Raw genomic sequence first — 23,324 nt, 5'->3', positions numbered from 1 at the left:
TCCTCTGCATCAGTGATGTAGCGCCCCACCCATATCATTTGTTTTTTATTACTGGGTCTGACAAGCACGACCATTCCTTTGCAGACTTGTACTGGATTGAATGCTGAATCTGGCTTCTTGTTCCTCGGCCCACAATAGTGATCCTCAACATCGTTATCTGTCACTGCATTTCCAGAGGACATTGTTCCGCTACTATCTGGTGCTCTGGGTTCTGGCCAAAAGGACTCTTCCAATTCTTCATATACAACCGGCCCATTTTGGATAGCAGATATAATCTTCTCCCAGTATTCGAGCAAAGGCTTGCACCTCTTAAAATAGGATTCTCCACCAAACACCAACCCCCTCTTCCAGAAGGCAATATGCTGTCTAATCCCGGCCACTATACTTTCCTGGTCTTTGAGTCCATCCGGGTGCATCGGCCGTGGGGAACCCTGAGGAATCATAGGTTCCCCAGTTATGGGATCTCTCTTGAAGAGTTCAATGCCATCCACTGGCAGCCACACTGTGTCCCATTCTCTCATCTTGTACCTCATCACTGGAGCACCGTCACGCATGCTGAAATGAAACTGAAGAGGCTTGGAGTGGCCAATCAGCGTTTCGGATCCGTCCCTGATGTAGCCTCTTACAAACCCCTTAAAGTCTGGAACCTCTGTCACAAGTGCAGCTTCAACAGTGCCTTTGATGCAATTTTGGAATTCATCGTAGAGTTGTGGGAGGGTGAGGACATTGGATCGCCGGAGGGACTCTGCCAGGTGACTGAACATGGCATCGACGTCTTCATGAGTGTGCCCAACCATGAGAAAGCCACGTGTAACCGTTTCAAATATGCCTTTGGCAACAAGCATCGCCAAGTACGCGAAGACGTACATGTTTTTGTTCTCACTGCCAGCATTGTCTGTTTGGAGCAGAAGATGGGGTGGAAGGCCACATCGGCCGCAAGAACTTCCTTGAGATTTTGCTTCGTTTGGATGAGGCTGTGCATTCACCGGGCGACCAGCCTCGTCGGAATGGCATGAGGCCTCACGTGATAACCCTACAATTTGACGGCCAACATATTCACTGGGATGGCATGGGGCCCCACGCGATACTGCAAGCCTTTGCTCCTCCTCCAGCTGAACCCTGTATGGGGTTCGATCGACAAGGGCCTTATGCAAGGGTTGGCCGTTCAGCTCAGTCTGCGCACTTTGCAGAGACCTTAAGTGTTTTGCTAGGGACGCAATCATCATGTTTGCACCCCCGCCACCCCATAGAGGTACAAAGAAGTTCCCATAGTTCTGGGCACCATGCCCATGAGCGATTATGCCAAACAGAGACACAGGCAGCTGCATGAATGAAGAGATTGCCTTGGGGGCAGGATTGAGTCGAGGTAAGCACGTCTTTTTCTGGTCCATTTTGTCGTGGATGATGCAGAGGTAAGAGTCAGGTCTCTCCATGGAGAGAATCCTGTTATGATAATATGCAGTCCTGCAGCTTCTCTGCTCGATGTTGTGGTCGAGCCGCCTTCTAACCAACGTCTCTCGCTCTTGAGCACTGCAAGAATTCTTCTACAAAGCCATTTTGATAGCAGTGCACTCGTCACACTTTGAAAAGCTGGAGTACTTTCCTATACTCACATCCCTGAACCTGTTGCTCCACAATCTACTAAATCTAGATTGGCTCAGCTTCCTGTAGCCATTACTTTGGAGTTCCCGATTCACATCTTCCAATATGGCCCCCTTGGTATACATGGAAGGGAGAACTCGTTGGGTGTCTCGTGTTCCATCTTCCAAGAGGCGGGTTTTATGTGGTTGCTGCTCGCTACATGTCTCGACAAACCTCTTGAAGATTGCCTCTCCATATACAACATGACCCCTGGTTTTGTGCGTACCGTCGTTCCTATGGACTGCCTGTTGAACCCTTTGTTCCTCGAACTCAGTTTTGATTCTGTAGAATGTGGTTCGAGGGACTCCATAAATGATTCTCCATGCCTTCATGCAGACCAAACCCCTCTGGAAGACCATGCCCCCCACCTGATGTTCTGAAGCATCAACAGATGACCGTAATGCCTCATACACAAAATTGCGAGCTGCCTTCCAGGACAATGTCTTGTATCTTGCTCTCTCCTCTTCAATAGCATCCCAATCAGCATGTTGACAGCACCTCCTCTTGCAACAAGCAACTGTCGAGACCATTCGAACCTCCATCGCCATTTTCTGCCTTTTCGGTTCGTTGCTCAGATCCCTTTGGCTGCGCTGTAGGAAGGTGTACTTTCTTTTCCCATGAAGAGATGTTCTGTCATCAGTTGTAGTGGTGTTTGATTGTGAATCCTTCACATTCTCAAACACTAAATGCCTCAATTTCCACCGCACAATGCTTCCAATAGTCAGACTATTTTCTTCTGTGTCAACAACCTCTAAAATTGCAACTCCAATATCATCCCAGCCCAATTCTTGATTAGCAACCGCATCTCTTGGATCGACAACTGTGGCTAAGCCCTCAGCTACCACCTCCCCCTCGGGGTTGTTTAGAAACACCTTTGCCTGAATCCATGTAGCACGGTTCTTAAGATCCACGGAGGGAACATGCGTCGCACTTGCGTTGTCCCCAACATCTGCTTTCTTCTGCAGATTTTTCAAGGCAACAACAACATTTACCCCGACGACCATCTCTCCTCGTTCAATAGCGACCACATTCCCATCGAAGACAGTCTCTACTGATACAGCAGCATTGCCTTCCCCAAGCCTTTGACAGTGTATAACAAAGTTCCGATCCATAGACACAAGGGTCCCTTTTGCAACTCTCTTCCCACCATTCAAAATGTAAACCTTTTCCCCAACCCTGAAGGCCATTCTGAAAGTGCAGAAAAGAAGTTAAGACCATACAAAAAATGATTGGAGAATGGCCTAAATCATAACATACCAAATAGCATGAGGCCACATGCCATTATTCAAACATGCTATTGACACCCACGTGAAATTTCGCATTCACAAAATTGGCATGAGGCCTCATGCCATCTTGATATACACACAGCTGCAGGCAAGTAAAAACATACATGACAATATGCTAGCCATGAAATTGCAAGGGCCCAAGATGGCATGTGCCCTCATGCCATTTCTAAATGTGGTCCTAAACCATTCCATGGTGAACATACCAGGAAGCACAAGTGCCGAATATCAAGAGGAAGCGGTAGCCACACCAAAGACAGTGCCACTCGCAACACCGCAACTACTCGTAGCGCCACTCGCAACACCGCAACTGCTCGTAGCGCCGCTCGCACAAACTGCCACTCGCATAAACTGCCGCTCGCAATGGCGCTCGCAATGCCGCAACCGCTTGTAGACGCATGAACCACAGCTCACAACGCCGCTTACACAAGCAGCGCTCACTGCGCTCAGCGGAACCAAGAACACGGCGCACAAAAATGATAGACCTAGGAATGAGTTCGAGAATTCAAAAATAACACACGCTTGAACGTCACATCAAATCCTCTGACAAACCAGATCTTATGATTCCTCTGACAAATTTCAAACTAAGTAGCTTCTAGACTTTGCTGTCGGAGGTTGAACTTTGTCACATCATGTCCTTGCCTCGATCCAGCTGTGCCATGTTAGTGATTCGAACTTTGCCATGCCATGTCAGCGATCCGCGCCAAGATTATTCGCCGTGTAAAGGAATAATTATGCTGTGTGTGTACGTCCATTTATGGCAATATAAGGCCACATGCCATTCAAAGAATAATGCTAGTCGAGCATCTTTTGGTGCATTTTTGGGTTCAAAATTGCATGAGCCCACACGCTATAAAGTTTACCTGTACCAAAAATAGAAACAGCTTTATTTACTTGGGAATTTATCTGGTTGAGGCATTTTTAAACTTACAAACACATGCCCTACTTACATTCCTTTGGTTGCTTAAAATTCAAAAATATTATAAACCTTTCTTTTTGCATTTTCAATGTTTTCAATTATGGTTTTTGATTTTCGCAGGACCAGCCTAGTAATCTATTTGCATCCCGTCATGTTTATAGCTAGCTTTCGTTTGTCCCCTTCGCTAGCCTGAGATACATCTGCTCGGCATCTGCCTCTTACAGCATTTGCCCAGAAAGGGCATCTTTCTTCACGCAGCATTTGCCACATGTTTAGGGTTAGGGTTTAGGGTTTAGGGTTTAGCAATTCAGTAGCTTGATAAACATGCAAATACAGAACTTGATGCAAAATCCTTTGATATGTCACAATGCCCCTAGGACCATAAACACATTTCAATAGAGAGGGTCCTTTCATTTCATAACTCCTTACGTAGATCTTGGTGAAACCAGAGTTAGTGAAGTTGGTTTCTTGTGATCCCGCATCTGATTGTGATGTCCCTTTGCAGTGTTGATGGAAAGGTCAATGCACACCAAACTGTAGAATCTTGGAGCAAAATAACAGTCGGATCTATGGCAAATGCCCCTGAAACATTGTAAGGCTCGTGTGGTCTCATGTGGTGTCCGATCGAGATGCTTCTTTGCAGGGTCATCAAGAAGGACATTGTATACCATTCTGTAAAATCTAGTTGCGATCTAACGGTTGGATCTCCAGGAAACTCAAAACAATCTCGCACGTGTCAGAATATTCTAGGAATATACTCCTATGTGCTCCTGAAAATGGCATGCGGCCCCACGCCATTCAAGAGATAATGCCAGATGACGCCGAGCATTTTTTGGTGCATTTTTTGGGATCAAAATTGCATGAGCCCACATGCTTGAACGTCACATCAAATCCTCTGACAATTTATTTAGCTGAACATCTGGCATTTTTGGAAATACAAGATGCTTTGGAATATCCAATCATGCATGGTATAAATATAGCGAGGGTATTAAATGATATCCCAATCATGATCTTTCTTTTGGATTTCGCGTGCATGCAGTCCGAGGACTGATGACGTTGCGGATTTCTTTTGGATTTCACGCATACGCGCGCCGATCCAGAAATTAATGGTGGTGCCCAAGTCCGAGAAATGATGACGTGGCGGGATTACCAACCGTCGTGACATTTCACGCGTGTGAGGTTAGGTTTTGCATTTTGCTTCGTACTCGCGCTCGCACACTCGCACTCGCATCGCGCTCCCACTCGCGCTCGCATCGCGCTCCCACTTCTCTACAGGTTTCTCGTGTGCATCGGCGTCCACTCGCGCTTGCATCACACTCGCGCTCGCATCGCGCTCGTGTGCATCGGCGTCCACTTCAAGACACACCCAGTTTGTAACTTTGCCGCCAACTCCGCCGCCCACTCCGCCACCCACACGCAGCCCACTTGGCGTCCCGGGAGATTTCAGCGCCACTCTCCAACTGTAAGTGGCAGAGTAGCCTTGCTGCTACAATCCGCTGCACACACAGTGCACATTCGCTAGCGAGTCCGGTTGTCACGCCTCCATTCGGCTTCAAATGGTAAGTCTTTTAGGCCAAGTAGAAAATGGCATGAGGCCACATGCCATTCAGTAGCAACATTGGCATGCACCGATTGGGCTCTCGAGTGCAGTCCGGTTACAGATGGCGTGTAGCCTCACGCCATCTTAGGATGCAGCCTCAAGACATCTGATGCAGTGGTGAATGGCGTGTGGCCTCACGTTATTTCCAGCTACTAGCTTTTCATCTGTCAGCTCTAATTGTTGTGCATTTCTGAACAGGCGAGGAATTGCATTCTTCTTCCAGCCACTGTCAATGTGGATGCAGAGAAGGGGGAGGAGCTCACCAGTTGGACTTTCGGGATGGAAGGCGAGGATCTGAGGCTGTACAACACAGATGGTGGGAGAAAAGAATGCATGGGGATCCTCATCCAAGTGACAGACACTCCATGCAGTTCCATGCAAAAATATGGACAGGCACTTGTGGTAGAGACAGCGTCTGCCTTCAAGATCCACCTTGCACATCCTAGCGGCTTCCCGGAGGGGGGCAGCGGCTATGAGGAATTCCTAGAGGGAGCTAGGGAGAGGTTGTCCAGGAGGCCCACAATTTCAAAGACGCTGCGGGTCTATGAAGATCACATGGAATCCACAGACCTCACCTACGGCGATGTTCAAAAACTATATTCCAACATTGAGCCGTTGAGAGTGACTCCAGTTCGCGAAGCAAAGGGGAAGGGGGTCGATCTGGAAACTACCTCGAAGCAGAAAAGGGTGGTCAAGCTCAAGCCGACATCCGACTCTCCTGCTCCAAAAAAGAAGCTACTCAGTGATGCCATTGCCTCGGGTTCGAACACTACACCCACCAAAAAGAAGAGCCGCAAAGAGCAGAAAGAGCAAGAAGAGGCAGCAAAAATCGTCGCAGATAATAGTACTTGTTACTATTCCAACAAAGTATATACAATCGACGTGAGCCGTATCGACATCCAAAGCAAATACAACCACAGGCTAGTATCTGATGAGTGGGTAGAGAAATTGAAGCAGAAGATGCTGGCAAGTCCAGTAACACCCGACATCGCAGACGTGATCCCCTACTACCAAAAAATGAAGGGCGAGATGAGGTTTCCAGACTTGATCAATAGGAAGGTGTTGGACGATCAGAACATCCGGTTCTATGCCGTCTCCGGGCAGCATTCTAGCTTGGCGATGCAAGAGATAGTTGTGGATATTATGGTGGGCGAGGAGGTGAAGAAAGTCTTCAAGACAAGAGTTTTCCGCCTGATAAAAGGCAACTCGATAAAAGGCAACAAGCCATCCAGCCTGAGCAGCCTATGGAAGAAATGCAGGAGGGGGATGAGGAGCCAGAGAAAGATAATGAGCAGGAAGAGCAGAAGGACGAAGAGGAGGACAAAGAAGAGGAGGACGAAGAAGAGGAGGACGAAGAGGACTTGGATGGTCCTCACAATGGTGACGATCACAATAACGACGACGACGATGATGACGACGATGGCCAGCCTGAGGTGGCCAAAGAGCGGCAGAGGAAGGTCATACAAGACAAACCATCAGGTAAATAATAATACATCCATTCCTAACCTTTTACCATTTCTAACATTGTCCATGTAGGTCGCAGAGCAAATGGTAAGTAGAGATTATTCAGTTGAATTTACAAACTCTAGCCTTTAGTGTCGAGGAAGGATAGTGCCAAGCAAGGGTCGAAACGTATGTCCAATCTTCAGAATCAGCAGTGCGCTCAAGTGATATCGGTCCTAGTTCCTCAATAGCAGTTGATGGTAAATACAGTATAGTCGATTCAATGTGCTAATGAGTTTGTTTTTAGTAGCACGGGAGGATACCATCTCAATCGAAGGGAGATATTTGGACATGCATATGGATCCGCCAGTGGACTCTACTTGGCTGCAAGAGTCATTAGAGCTGGTGGAGGCTACTATCCATATCAACGCCAAGCAAGCTGACCACGCTCCACTTGATGCTGCCCATACCACTGAGTCAATCTTGTCCACGTATCCAACTGACGGTGACCAGGCACCATTGGACCCACATGAGGCCGCCCCAGCCGCCGAGCCGGTCGTATCCTCATTTCCAACGGACTCAACGTGTGCCCAATCGTCTGACTACGCGCCGTTGGAACCTCCCTACACCGCCCCTGCTGCCTGTTCGGTCATGTCCACTTTGCCAACGGAGGCACCAGCTGAAATGGCGTGTGATCACACGCCATCGGAACCACCCCATGCCACTGTTGAGCCAGTTGTACCAGAGTCTACAGCTGAAATGGCATGTGCCCACACGCCATCGGATGCGATTGACCCCACATTGCAGAGGAGAGTATTTCCGCCCTTCACGTTTCCTCGACCAAAACCCTCTCAACGACCATCGGGAGCAACATTCGCTAATATTGTAGATGGTAAAATTGACTTGTACCATTTTTTATGCTGACGCATTTCATTTCAGAGTCACGGCGAAGGTACTGTATCGTTTTTGATCTGAACGGTGTCCTTTTCTCCCATGAGCGTGGCTCGTCCTCGAATGTCATTGCACCCTCCAAAGCCTGCGGTCGCAAGTTGGTCAAAAGAGACAGATTCACATTAATCACACGGGAGAAACTGCGGGATCTAATAATGACCATGCGACACTTAAAACAGAGGGCCGGGTTCAATTTGCAATTGGGAGTTTGGACATCCATGATGCGCCACAATGCATTAACGTTGCTACAGATGATGCACGATCAGACGCGAGTAATATTACCATTTGACTTTCTCCTAACGCAGGAGGATTGCTTGACTATGGTCCATGTGAGGGGTAGCAAGCCCATCTTCGTCAAGCCAGAGGCTGTAGTGATGAACCGGACTGCTAGCTCAAGTGAAATCCTCATCATCGATGACTCGCCGATTAAAACTGCAGCAAACACGCACACATATGCAGTGCACCCCATCTCTTGCAGTATGGAAACTAGGGAGAAGAAACCGTATGTTCTGGGGGACCTTGCAAAATGGCTTGGAGCGATGGTGATAGAGAACCGGCCAGTCCAGGAGGTGGCTGCAGAAATCAACCAAATGGCAGATGGAACGGTATATCAGAAGCCATTTGATCGGACAGACACCAGTCATCATTTATGGCATGTATATTGTCTAACCAAGCACTATCCCCATCTCCATAATCTGCTCAACCGGATGGGTTCTTCGACCATTGAACATGAGCGTGGACGTATTAGAGAAGAGATGGCATTACTATTGGGTTTAAATCCTGATAGTGTGGAGAGTGATGAAATTCCAAGATTATTGTATAGGCGTTGGAGGCAAAAAATAACAGTCTGAGATGGCATGTATTTATTTAAAAATGTAACTTATTATGGCATGGGGTTCCATGCCATTGTATTAATATTAAAAGACAATTCTTTGAGAGGATTTGCATTATACTAGAAGTGTTACAGCATGTTATTGGAAGTCTACGAAGTTGTTTTATTAATAATGGGAAAGTAAAGATTGAATGGGGACTTGGGCTCCACCTAGACTCGGAGCAACTGAGCCAATATTAAAAGGATGGAAAGAAATTGGACGACGATGACAAGGAGAAGAGAGAGGTGAAGCAGTGGCAGGGGGAGGAGAAGTGATTGAGTAGACATTTCCTTGTTTAAAATAAAATGGCATGTGCCTCAATGCAGTTGAATTTTGTTATATTTATATACTATATAAAGGTTTGGAAACCTTATTTTACAAGTGGGATAATGACAATTCCCACTTTAACGAAATAGAGCTTTATGATGGATATAATATTTAGAGATTACTTGAACACATTTGTTGTTCTATATATCAATGATATTCTAATCTTTAGTGAAACATTGGAGGATCATTTGAAACACTTGGAGCTGATGTTTCAGAAGTTGCGCGAACACAAACTATATGCTAAGGAAAGTAAATGCACTTTTGGAAAATTTGCGTAAACTTTCTCAGACATATAGTTGGTGGTGGCATAATTGAGGTGGATCCAAAAAAGGTTGAAGCGGTGAAGTCCTGGAAAGTCCCAATAATTGTATCAGATGTTTGTCCCTTTCTCAGTTTAGCGAGATACTATAGCAAGTTTGTCCGCAATTTTGCAAGAATTGCTCTTCCATTGATTGAGTTGATGAAAAGTAGTATATAGTTTCATTGAACACTAGCTTGTCAATGTGCTTTTGTATGATTGAAGGAGATCTTGACTATGGTTCCTGTTCTCAAGATTCCGGATCTTGATAAACTTCAAAGTGCATTATGATGCATCTGGCTATGCTATTGGTGCCGTGTTGCAGCAAGATTATGACAAAGTGGTTGTTGTTACGCTAAGGTGACATGGTTGTTCCATTGCGTTCTATTCCAAGAAATTGGATGAAACCCAACGAAGATGGCCAACGCACGAGAAAGAGATGTTTGCTATAGTGTTGGTGTTAGAACACTGAAGACACTATTTGGGTGGACATACCAAAGTTTATACAAATAGTAATACACTGAGTTACTTTGCTACGCAGCTAAAGCTTATGCTAAAGCAAGCTTGTTGGCAAGAGAAGCTTGTTAGATATGATAATTAAATCATATATAAACTTGGTAAAGACAATATTGTTCCGGATGCGTTGAATCGTCAAGCTCAGTTCTAGGCAATATCAGCAATCAGTTTAGACTAGTTGGAGGATGTTCAGGCTTCATATAAAAGTGATATGTTGTCAAAGGCAATCTTGCACCATGCGGAGTTGTCAAAGCAAAACACTAGTAGCAAAGTAGTGAAAGTTGCTAGTTAAACCAATGTGAAACTTCACTTCTCAGTTTGGGATGGGCTTATATTCTATAAGCAAGAAAGATTGTATCTTCCTTTTAAGGATCTGCAGCAGTTGTTTCTGCAAGAACATCATGATGTTCCAACAGCAGGATATAGTGGAAAATGCAAGACTCTTGCTTCATTGAAAAAGGGATTTTTTTGGTTTGGTATAGAAGGTGATGTAGCGGATTATGTCTGTTCTTCCCCTATATGCCAGCAATGTAAGTGCAGAACTGAGAAGTAGACTAGAAAGTTGCAATGCATTCCAACACTAGCATGGCCATTTCAAAGTGTGACTCTTGATTTCATCACTTGCTTACCGAAGTTTAAGGGTTATGATACTTTGATGGTAGTTGTGGATCGGTTCTTGAAGATTGCACACTTCATTCCAATTGTGGCAACAGTAAGTGCAAAGCAAGTAGCAAAACTCTTTTTCCATGAAGTAGTGCGGGTTCGTGGTCTTCCCAAAGAGATGATCTCGGATAGAGATTTGAGATTTACGGGGATGTTTTGGGGCACACTATTCCAGTTATTTGGTACCAAGTTGAAGTTTAATACAACTTATCATCCTCAAACTGATGGGCAGACCGAACGTGTGAATGCTCAAGTTGAGGATTATCTGTGGTACTATATCACAGCAGACCAATGCGACTAGGTTGAGCATTTGGATACAATAGAAATCTGTTATAACAACACATTTCATAGCACTATTGGTTGTTCTCGATGAGAGATGCTGCAAGGGAATGCTCGTGGGGTGCCTCAAGAGATTATTGTACCGAAACCAATATCTAAAGTGTTGGTCCCAACCATTGAGACTTATGTGGAGCAGTTACGCTAAGGTTGGTCTAGAGCTATTGAGGCAATGGCTAAAGCTCATGATAGGTATCGATGTGACAAGGATCAACATCGTCAGGATGTATCCTATCAAGTGGGAGATCAGGTGTGGCTATCTTCCTGGAACTTGAATATTAAGGGATCTTTATCTCAGAAACTATTATTGCAATATATTGGACCCTATTGAGTGTTGAAACAAATTGGTGATGTATCCTATCGGTTAGATCTTCTTGCGGAGATATCCAATGTTCATAATGTATTTCATGCCAATCTATTGGCTCTTTACACTATGGATGTTGCACATCACAGGGAGATTCGTCCACCACCAGAAGTTGTGGATGGTGAACCTAAATATGAAGTGGATGCTATTTTGGGTACATGCTGGCTTAAACGTGCCAAACTTCAAGAGTATCTAGTTAAGTGGAAAGGTTACCCAACTTGTGAATCAACTTGGGAGCCTCTTAGTAATCTTACACATGCTTGTGAGCTTGTCACGGAGTATGAGAATAATAATAAAGACTAGCTTTTGTAAATCTTGTAATCAATCTTGCAAATCAATAAAGTAATATATTTCTATCAATCAAAGTTTTTTTTCTCTCGTTCATGAGTACTTGGGTCAATTTTGGTAGGTTGACTTCGGCACTTCGGTGTATGGGTCCAATTCATAACTATGGGGATAACTATTATAGATTGGTCACAAGTCCCTGCCTCTCTCTCGCTGACTCATTTTTTAAAAGGGGCGTGGTCGTTTAAACAACTTAATCTGCCAGTATATAATAGTTGTCTAAATCTTCCTGACAATTTCTTGCTCAGAGGAAGTTAGGCCTTTGGCCTTCTCCCTATGTCCCTGTAGGCAGGGATGTATCATTCCTTTGTAAACCAAGTGGTACTCGGAGCAGCAAGGGTGGCTAACTATGTTAGTCATTTCCTTGTTGGTGATGGCCAGAGGGTGTCTAAGTCTTAATGTCTTTGGACATAGAGGAGAGGTTGTTCCACAACTTATTTAAGTTGATGTGTTTCCCATATAGTGTGCTTTCCATTAACTTTTGGAGTTGTTTCCTTGACGGTTTACTAGACTTAGGTATGCATCGACGAGGATGTCGATTTTCCCTAGGGGGAGAGTGTCATGAATGTGACTTCGGGTATCGAAAGATACTTAGCCAATCCTTACGAACACTCTTTCCTTACTGTTATGACGGCAAGAGGTTGATACTGTTAGTTCCCTTTATTAGCCCCTCTTATCCAAGTGTTAGTAAACTCGATTTAGCATCTATACTTGGCTGGATGAGCATAATGATGGAATTCCTAAGTGTTTATCTAGCCAAATATACTTGGCCCGGTTTGTTAGTTCTCTTTTGCTCTGTCTTGCACTGGCTTGGCAAGAACCCTCGCATATTGAGTCTAGTCTTTCAATATCGCTACATGATAGTTTACCATGTCTACCAAACACCCTCACTATCATGCCCTTTGTGTTCATCTCATTTTGGTCCCAAATGCTATTTATGGAAAGTGTCTAGATTCACTAATTTGGCATATCTACGGAATGTAAAGATTGTCCTGAACACAATAGTGTTTGTCCTATGTCCAAATTTGTAATCCATGGACATTCCATATTTAGTAAATTTCGAGCTTGTCCCAGAGACTAACTCCTGGTACTAAGAGAGGCTTGGGGTGAAAGCCCAAAGCATGTGTTCCTCAAGGGTGGGGTTCCAAATGTATAATAGGGATAATGGTTGGAATGCATGTTCAACCACCAGAGACATTAGTTTGGCTTTTGTTAGGCTGTGTCGCTCCTTGTTCTATGTCCAACTTGGGTTTAAGCCCATGCTCCATGTTGCTCTAGTCAATGGGGTACCCTCCTCCTCGCATTAGGCCACTAGTATGCCAAAATTGTGCCAAATCGTCTGACATGATTTTGCGTGTAAGTGTTGCTCATGGGATTCTTATTTCATAGCACAATAGACTTGGAATTCGGCTCCAAATTCAAGTGCGTTACAAATGAGCACACAAATGGACAACACTAGGCAAACGATGGACATTAAAGTTGTGGAAGAAATTAAGCCACAAAGTCTAACACATGATGCACCTATAAATGTTGCAAAACCATTGGCTGTAAATACAGTCAATGAGGTGAGTTTAGGCCAAGAAGATCATGGCCAAAAAACTCAATGGGACATAAAAGACGAGGCTATAAAAGAGGGTCTAGGTGAACCATAGGAGTACAGATTAAGTTTTTTCTAGTCCACCTACACATTCAACAATGACACATGCTCCACCAACAAATCTAGCGAGATGAGGCAGCCATAGCAATAGTAGATGCTGCAGTACCACTATAAGGTCAAGGCTAGCTGCACCTTCACACAGAAGTTTGTGAATCAGCCTAGCAAGCCAACAGTTTGAAGTTTCATAGAGGAGCTCACTCACCATATCAAGGAAGGGAAGCAGCTAGTTGATGAGCTGATGCAACTGGTAGAAGATGAGGAAACGACGGAGTACCTTGCGCAAGTCTTGAGCTACCTCAAGACAATCACCAAGAAAGTGAATGGAGTCATGGGCAAGCAAAATCATTAGTGCCACATAATCCAAGAGTGCAATCTTAACCTCCACATCCACTGATGGAGTGTGCATCAGCTGCTAGGACCAATGCATCGCTATACTCGACCAAGAGAATCAGATCATGTGTTAGGAACTCGACGATCTACACCGAAGCATTGAACTTGTCACTATGAAGACCAAATTTAGCAACCTAGAATAGGATTTGGAGAATCTGATTGCCTGAGGATAAGTAGTAGCTTTGTCGTGGGTGAATGATGTTTTTATCTTGTATATCTTTCTAGGCAGAGCAGAAGAAGGAAGCTTAGGCATCTAAAAAAATAAGAGTAACACCTAAGTTTAGGCATCTAAAGAAGAAAGACCTGGCCTAGGCAGTGCTTGTCATAGACAAGTGAAAAGCAGTTAGGAATAGTTATAAAATCATATAGTATATAAATAGCATTTAAACATGCTAGAAAACAATCCCCACTGACTGTTATACACATTTGTATTGAATTAACTATCTTTTCTCCCGCCTATGACTGTTTGTGGAAAGTATAGTTGAGAGAGTGACATATGCTTATTCTTATATATGTCTTTGGGGTTCAAGGTTAAGTTCTCTTCTACTTCTTATTTCTATTCTTCTCTTATTCTCATCTCTATTTATTTATCACTATTTTGCAAGCAGAGGTGAGAACATAAGTATATGTAAGAAAAAGACTTACTCAAAGATCTAATCTCCCTAGACTATGCTACACCTCCTCTTGGGGTTCCTCACCACCCAACCACCCCTGAGCTACCTCAAAAGCTCCATTATATCGCCTCTATTGTGAGTCCTAGCGTAGTTTAAGTTCCTTACTCTAACATACCTTAATATACCCTTGACCTTCCCTTTGACTGACATTGACCATGTGGTCAAAGATGGCTCTTAACAATTGTTCCCCTTTAACAAAGTCCTTGTCCTAAGGATGAGTTGTACCAGTGATCACCCTTTCTTGGGAACCCTGCTCAAGCTCTTGGTCCATCTTCCACAACCGTATACATCAAGGAGGCATTGGGCCCATCACTCTGAGATAGTACACTTTTCAACTAAATGACATAAAATACCAAATGAATTTTCACCATAGCTAATAGCTGCAGTTGATAAATTGCCTTATCAATGCACTCTAGCATTTCATATGGATTAGCATACTAATGGGAAAGTTTGTCACTCTTCCCATTCCGTAAAGGCACCAATGTATTCTACTGCTCACTTCATAGAAAAATCACTCGCACAAAGACAAGATCACCCACCTTATATTCCCAAAATTACCAATGCTCATTAGCAAACTTCTTTGCTCTATCCTAAGCTACTTGCAAATTCCGTTTGCACACCACTAGAATCTCATCAAGTTCTATGGGCAATTCAATTGCCTCTGAATCAATCTTATCTTGAACATCCTTACCCAAATGCAATCCCAACTCCACCACTGTTTAGGGATGCCTTCCAAGCATGGTAAAGTAAGGATTTAGTCTAATTTTATTGTGTTAGCTATTATTGTAGGTAAATTGCACTAATGGAAGATATAAATCTTATTGTCCATACCTTTGACCAATACTACAGCATAGTATATTTTCTACCATCTGATTCACACGCTCGGTTTACCCATCCGTCTGAGGATGATCTCCATTCAAGAGTTTCAAACTCATTTGCATAGCCTTTGTAAAGTTTTTCTAATATTCACTAGTGAACTTTGAATTTTTATCACTAATAATGTCCTATAGCAAACCAAAATCAAGAAAAACCTTCTTCTCTACATACCCTCTATAGCTATGCTCCTCAACAAATTTCACCGAAATAAAGTTGTCATCACTCCCACTATCTAGTAAAATCCACATTAGACCACCACTGAATATACCTTTCAGCATTATAGCTCATTTACTAGTGTCCTTGAACTCCATCTTATTCCACATATAATTGAGTTGACAAGCAACGATCAAAAACCCCTTCCTCCAACCAGAATGGTCATCCCTATCATCCTCACACTGCAAAGTTTACAACTTTTTAATATTTGATTTATTGTTAGTAGAAGATTGACCATTCTTTTTGCCTTGCTGCTTATTCTTCAACTATGGACAATCAACCTTATAGTGTCCAAACTTGCTATAATGATGATAATCTTGTCTATAATTTTTCACAAAGAACTTATACTTTTTTGACCCCTTTACATTTGAAGTATTGTTCCAATCCTTCTGAACACAGTGATCATCACGATGATTCTCAACAAAAGGACTCCTTGAACACTTGCAAGACTTATGCTTATAATTCTCAAGGCAACAAGCCGTATCAAAGAGCTCCTCCAAATTTTTTGTAGGCTAAGAATAATGCAAGTGTTGCCACATGCTCTCACTATAAAGGCTATCCATGAAGTAGGATTTGTTCTAATCTGGATCCTTCATTAGAACAAGGCTAATCAAGTAAGTAAGCTTCTCAATATAATCCCTGAGCATCATTTTCCCTTGCTGGAAATATCAAAGTTTTGTGCAAGCATTCTCCACATCATAGTGAGTGGCAAAACATAAACAAAAACCAGCCTCAAACTCATCTATAGTAGACACTAGTGGTTTTTTATCTACAACACGAAACTGTAACAGATATAATTTTCCATTTTACTTTAGTCACTTAACCCCGACCACTTGGAGAAGTATCACTCACAACCTTCATAAGTCCTATTTTAGACTTAGGGACTTGCTAGCCCCATGAATGGCATCTATACCACTTAACCTTTGCACTTAGTCCAAGTGCTCTACATGTTTAATCCCATAACCGACACCCAAAGGTACCACCGACATATCAGCCCATTATGCTAAGGCCATGCCCACTCACTTTTGGCACACTGGTGGTCTAAGACACAATCCTATCTCTCAAAGACTAGGCCATCCATCCATGAATGATCATCCCAGATCCACTTCTTAACATCCTTAGGATATCTGTAGATATGGGGGAACAACCTTCCCCAATATCCCTTTTTTGGTCCCCACAAAATCCCTTTCCATCCACAATTGTATTTACCAACATTGCTATTGAGTCAGAGTTCAAAGGCCCATTGCCAACCACTACATCCTATTGACCTCTGGGACTTCCTTGCTATATAACCACATCCTTGGTCACCACATAAAAGGACTGCTCCTCTTCCTTTCCACAGTCTGGAACTTTAAAATGACATTTCAAAACACTACAACCCTACACAAGCCTTGTAGGTACTCTCCCCACCTTCTGCCTTTGGGTGCCTTAGCCATGTGGCTAGAGCAAGGTTCCAATAAGCCACACCCAGTATCCAAGTAGGTAGAGCCACCCACACTTGGATTGGGAGCATTAACCATTAAATCTCCTAGAGGAGCTAGAGTCAACTCTTGAACACTTCACTAAGCTACCCTGCTTGTCTATCTGTATTCACTCTAACCTTGGACTCTTAAGTGGATATCTCATCATCTAACATCTAAGTATAGCTTTCCTTGGTCACACTGGCCTTTTTTGGCCAAATTAACTCTACTGGAGTCCTCCCCCTACTATACTTTTGGAGCTTACTAAACCCCCTAGAGTTTGGGAGATGATCGCTTTAGGCTTTCACCCTTAGACACGAACTCAGACTCAGACTTAAACTCAGACTCAGATTCAGACTCGGTCTCAGACTTGATCTCAGACTTAGTCTCAGACTTGGTCTCAGACTCGGTCTCAGACTTGGTCTCAAACTCAGTCTCGATCTCAGTCTCGGTCTCGGTCTCGATCTCGGTTTCTGTCTTGGTCTCTTTCTTGGCCTCGACCTTGGACTCTATCTCAGATCCATCTCAGACTCCATCTCAGATCTATCTTGGACTCCATCTCGGGTCCATCTCAAACTCCATCTTGGACTCCATCTTAGGTCAATCTCGAACTCCATCTCCGACTCCATCTCAGACTCCATCTCGGGTCCATCTTGAACTCTATCTTGGGTCCATCTCTATCGCAAATGTGACTTCGGGTATCAAAAGTTACGTGTCTGCTAGTCCTTATGGACACTCTTTCCTTACTGCTACGATGGCAAAAGGTCGGTATTGCTAGACCTTTTATTAGTCCCTCTTGTGCTAGTGGAGTTAACTGGGCATTTCGAGTGTACTTAGAATGGACAAGCATAAGGATGAAATTCCTACGTGTTATTAACTAAACATACTTAGCCCAGTAAGGAGTCCTGTCTTGTTATGTCTTGCACTAGCTAGTGACAAGAACCCTCACGTATTGAGATTAGTCCTTTAATAACGCTAGCTTACCGTGTTTGCCAAACACTCTCGCTATCATGCCTTTTGTGTTAGTCTCATTCCAGTCCCAAATGCTATTTATGGAAAATGTTTAGACTCGCTCATTTAGTATATCTATGGAATGTAGAGATTTTTTTGAACACAATGGTGTTTGTCCCACGTCCAAATTCGATATCTAGAGACATTCCATAATTAGTAAGTTTCAAACTTATCCCAGAGATTAACTCCTAGTATTAAGGGAGGCTTGGGGTGAAAGCCCAAAGCATGTGTTCCTTAAGGGGGGGGGGGCTTATGCGGTGTTCTAAATATATAATAGGGATAATGGGTAGGTCGGGCATGGCCGACCAACTTGAGGTATATGTAAGCGACTAAATTTTTCCATTCTACTTTAGTCACTTAACCACACCTCCGACCACTTGGAGGAGTCTCATTCACAACCTCCATAAGTCCAATTCAGGACTTGGGACTTGCTAGCCCCAAGAATGGCATCCATGCCACTTAACCCTTGCACCTGGTCCAAGTGCTCCACGTGTCCAATCCCATGACCGACACTCAAAGGTACCACCAACATACCAGCCTGTTATGCTAAGGCCATGCCCAATCACCTTTGCCGCATTGGTAGTCCAATACCACTTGCCACACAGTCTTGTCTCTCCAAGACTGGGCCAACCATCCATGAGTGGTCATCCCAGATCCACTCCTTAGCATCCTTAGGATGCCCACCGACAAGGGGAATAGCCTTCCCTAATATCCCTCTGTCAATCCCCACTAAGACCCTTTTTGCCCTTGGCCGTGTTTGCCAACACTGCCACTGGGTCGAGGCTCACAGGCCTGACCACTAAGTTCCATGGTCCTCTGGGACTTCCTCACCACGTGACCATATCCTTGGCCACCACACCAAAGGACTGCTCCTTTTCCTTTCCATAGTCTGGGACTTAGGGACAACACTTCGGAACACCGTGGCCTTACGCGAGCCACCTGGGTACTCTCCCCGCCTTCCACATTTGGGTGCTCTAGCCATGGGCTTAGAGCGAGGTTCCGTTGAGCCACGCCTGGTATCCAAGTAGGTAGTGGCACCCACACTTGGACTGGGAGCATCGGCTAGTCAATCTCCTGGGGGAACTAGAGTCGGCTCTTGAACACTTCACCAAGCTACCCCGCTTGTCAGTTTGTATTCACTCTAGTCTTAGACTTCCCAGTGGTCAGTTCATCATCCAACACTGGGTCTGGCCTTCCTAGGCCAAACTGGCTCCACTACAGTCCTCCCCCTACTATACTTTTGGAGCTCACCAAACCCCCCAGGGTCTGGGAGACGAACACTTTGGGCTTTCACCCTCTCAGACTCGAACTCGGACTCGGACTCGGACTCAGACTCGGACTCGGGCTCGGTCTCGACCTCGGACTCCATCTCGGGTCCTTCTCGGACTCCATCTCAGACTCCATCTCGGACTCCGTCTCGGTCCATCTCGGACTCCATCTCAGACTCCGTCTCGGTCCATCTCGGACTCCATCTCGGGTCCATCTCGGACTCCGTCTCGGTCCATCTCGGACTCCATCTCGGGTCCATCTCGGACTCCGTCTCGGTCCACCTCGGACTCCATCGCGGACTCCATCTCAGGTCCATCTCGGACTCCATCTCGGACTCAATCTCGGGTCCATCTCGGACTCCATCTCAGACACTTCCACGTGTCATGTGTTGGTCCTTTTTGGGTCCCTTTTTGGAGCCTTGCTTATTGCTCGCTTCGTGCTCGCTCCTTGAGCACTTTGTTGGGAGTTCCACTCCCGCTCTCGACCTTCCAAGTCAGAGCTTTTAGTCCAAACGTGTTACACTCGTTTGGCTTTCGCTTCGGCCACTACCACGTGGCACCCTTTCTGGCTCCACTTTGGGGCCTAGGGATTTTGTGTCTCACAACTCCACCACCCATAGACGAAGTTCGATGTCCTCATCGAACGGTAAACCATTTTATAATGTAACACCCGCATGTGTTACCATTTCCATCCTTGGCACCTAGCCAATATTTGTCAATGGTTTGACATTGAAGGCTCACCATGCCTTCTCCGTGTCCGTCAATGGTTTGACACCAAAGGCTCACCATGCCTTGCCCATCCTTTAAGGAGGATAGTCTCTCCAACTTAGAGACTCACTTGACCACCTGGGGTGGTTTGCTCCTTTTTATTAGTTTAGTTCTCGCTAAACCCGTTAGAGACACCCTCTCTAACTCAATTCCACTACTCATTCTTGAGTAGTCACAGATTCCATTGATCTACCTTTGCACTTTAGAATGTTTACTTTTGACTCCTTGAAGTCAATTTCCTAGGTGTCTCCGACACCTTGCCTTGCACATTTTGCGCAGCTCCACTTCCCCTCCTAGGAAGTTCTCTACTCGAAAGCACCCTCATCCTCTTTTCTATTTTTGTGCCACCATTGGCATCACGTTCCATTTATCATTATTTGTGCTAGGGCTGTCCACGGCCCTATCTTTTGGCTACTTAGTTGCTCCCTCACTTGGAGCCTTTCCTTTGCTAAATTGGAGCACTTGGGAATCCATCCTTGGAAGTCCACTTTTTTTTCCACCACTCGTTAGCATCAAACACATTACTGTTCCTTGGCTAACTTTACCATTTGGATTCCTTCAAATGAATCCCATGGCCCATACTTGGCCACTAGTCTTTTGCTCCTATCCATTGATTGTTGCACTAAGCAACACCGAATCTCTACCTCCCTCCTTGAAGTATTCTTTTGATTCCATAGCAAAGGTTTTACTTTGCCAAAACTAGGGTGTTCACCCCTAGTAAGTCTCTTTAGCATTTTCTACGGAGGGCTCTATCCACGGCCCAACTTCGTGACCCTCCCATGGTCTGTTATAAAGACTACTTTCCTTAGACTTACTATGCCATAGCATTTGACATAGCTCATTTCCCTTAGGTGTTCTTCCCACTTGGTCACCTTGACCAAGCCACCCTTTTATCAATAGTTCAAATCAACACTTTGAACTAGGAATCATATTCCTTAACCCAAACAAAGACTTTGTCCTTGTTTAGCCACAAGATCACCTAGTGATCTCATCTCGACCCCTTAATAGGTCTACCAATAGGAACTAGGTCTTCCAGACCCTTCTAAGTTGTTGACTATGACCCCGGGGGCATCCCCCACACTTGGTGGTGCGCCCAAGCCAGCCCTTTCGGCCAAGGATCCATAGCAACCGAGACTAGGTGTCCCCATTTCATTCACCACGTCCTTAGTGCCCTTTTGCACCAAAGTGTTCAAGTTAGATATGCCGAGCTTTCACTCTAAACAATCTAACCGTGCATCACGACCCCGGGGCATCCCCCGCTTGACAATGTGCCCAAGCCAATCTCCTCATTGAGAGTCCATGACCACCGAAATATGAGTGTCCTCATATTCCAAACCATCACCACGCCCTAGTGAGTTGGGACTCAAACCCAAGCACTAGAGGGTTGGTGTAGCGCACGTGGTTTTGACCCTTTATCCTATGGTGATTTACCATAGGATAACACCACGAAGCGGAACCTAAAGCCTCTTTGTGCCACGTGACAGATGCCACGTGTCACATGCCACGTGTCCATGCCACGTGTCCATAGGAATTCGAGGTTCAGGGCCTTGGGCCACTGAACGAATGAACGGTGCCAAACTCCCAAGCATGGAGCCAAGGAGTGATGGAACCGAACCACGGAGCAACTCCCAAGCATACAGCCCAAGGAGCGAAGGGACAGGGGCCTGGAGTGACTTGGAACAGTCCTGGAGCAACCAGCATCCCATTGCCAGGACCAGCACGCAAAACGGAGCCAAACGGAGTCTGGCACTATTTCGGCATACCGGTGGCCTAACGTGAGGATATGGGTACTCCACCAGCTAGCATGGAATGGAACTTGGGCTTAGACCCAAGCCGGACGCAGAACAAGGATAGGCATGCAAGCGGGAGCTAGACTATGCCTCAGGTTGGTCGGCCATGCCCGACCTACCCACTATCCCTACTATACATTTGGAACCCCCCATAGCCCCCCCCCCCCCCTTGAGGAACACACGCTTTGGGCTTTCACCCCAAGCCTCCCTTAGTATCAGGAGTTAGTCTCTGGGACAAGCTCGAAACTTACTAATTATGGAATGTCCCTAGATTGCGAATTTGGACATGGGACAAACACCATTGTGTACAGGACGATCTCTACATTCTGTAGATATGCCAAATGAGCAAATCTGGACACTTTCCATAAATAGCATTTGGGACGAATTAAGACTAACACAAAGGGCATGATAGCGAGGGTGTTTGGCAGACACGGTAAGCTATCATCTAGCGATGTTGAGGGACCAATCTCAATATCGCAGGGGTTCTTGATACTAGCAAGTGCAAGCCAATGACACAAGTTTCTCAAACCAGGCCGAGTATGCTCAGCAAGAAACACATAGGGTTCCTACCTTATGTTTATCCAATCTAAGTGCATGTTCATTGACCAGTTTCTCAACTAGTTCAAGTGGGAACTGATAACGGGTCCAGCAATACCGACCTCCTGCCATCGTGGCAGTAAGGTAAGAGTGTCCGTAAGGACTGGCCGACAGGTAACTTTCGATACCTGAAGTCACATTCGCGACAGTTGGGACTCAAACCCAACCTCCGTATATGCATCTACGGACGGCATCACACTAGATGCCTGGCGTGACTCCCCACGCCGGTGCACCAATTTATACTTAAAGCGCACTATAGATCACAGCTTAGGAACCTAGTTCCTCCACACTGCCAAGTCCTCTCACTTGACACGTCTTTGATCATGCATGGACTCCTCCATGCTTGGCCCCATGGCCCACCCTTTTGAAGTTATCACCTTCAACTAGGGTATTTGTTCCCCCGACTTGCCAATCTCGCTTGGCAAGTCCTCCGACCAACGTAACATGGTTCCTGCATAAGCGTGAAAGTCCTTGACCATCGACTTTCGTTCAAAGCCCTCTCTTTGAACACTTGGGAACTACTTCCCGAACCTTGATAGCCTTGCCTCATGGCAAGCTTCAAGACCACGCTTCTGCTGCACCACTCTAGTTTCGCACGTTCCATGAACCATTTACATTTGGCCCTTCTAGGTACTAAACTACCTAGAATCGTCTTTGGGAACCTTGAAGGAACTCTGTCCCTTAGCTGCTAAGGCCTCCCTTTTTGCAAGCTTTCCAATTACCATGTAGTCTAACATGGACAATTCCATATTTTAGACTTTCCATGGCATCACGGTTGCGAGCGACAACACCCTTGAGCCCCCACTTGATTCTCCACTCCCAGCTGGCATAACCAACCTTGGTTATGCCCTTCGATTCCTATGGTTCAGTTCTATCCCTTTACTTTTTGCTTTTGGCTTCACACCTTTCCTTCAGTCATTCTCCTCCAGACCAGGAGGATAGTTTTGCACTTTCTATCATGCCTTAGTAAGTATTCTTGGGGATGAACCTACCCGATAGCCTAGGGAGTGGTTCCTCAATCCAGGTATGCTCACCCTATAATCCCACACATCGGGATTAACG

This window comes from Selaginella moellendorffii, unplaced genomic scaffold (assembly GCF_000143415.4).
Source record: "Selaginella moellendorffii unplaced genomic scaffold, v1.0 SELMOscaffold_42, whole genome shotgun sequence".
Taxonomy (NCBI): Eukaryota; Viridiplantae; Streptophyta; class Lycopodiopsida; order Selaginellales; family Selaginellaceae; genus Selaginella; species Selaginella moellendorffii.
The sequence above is the reverse complement of the archived record's forward strand: the minus strand, read 5'-3'. Positions refer to the sequence as shown.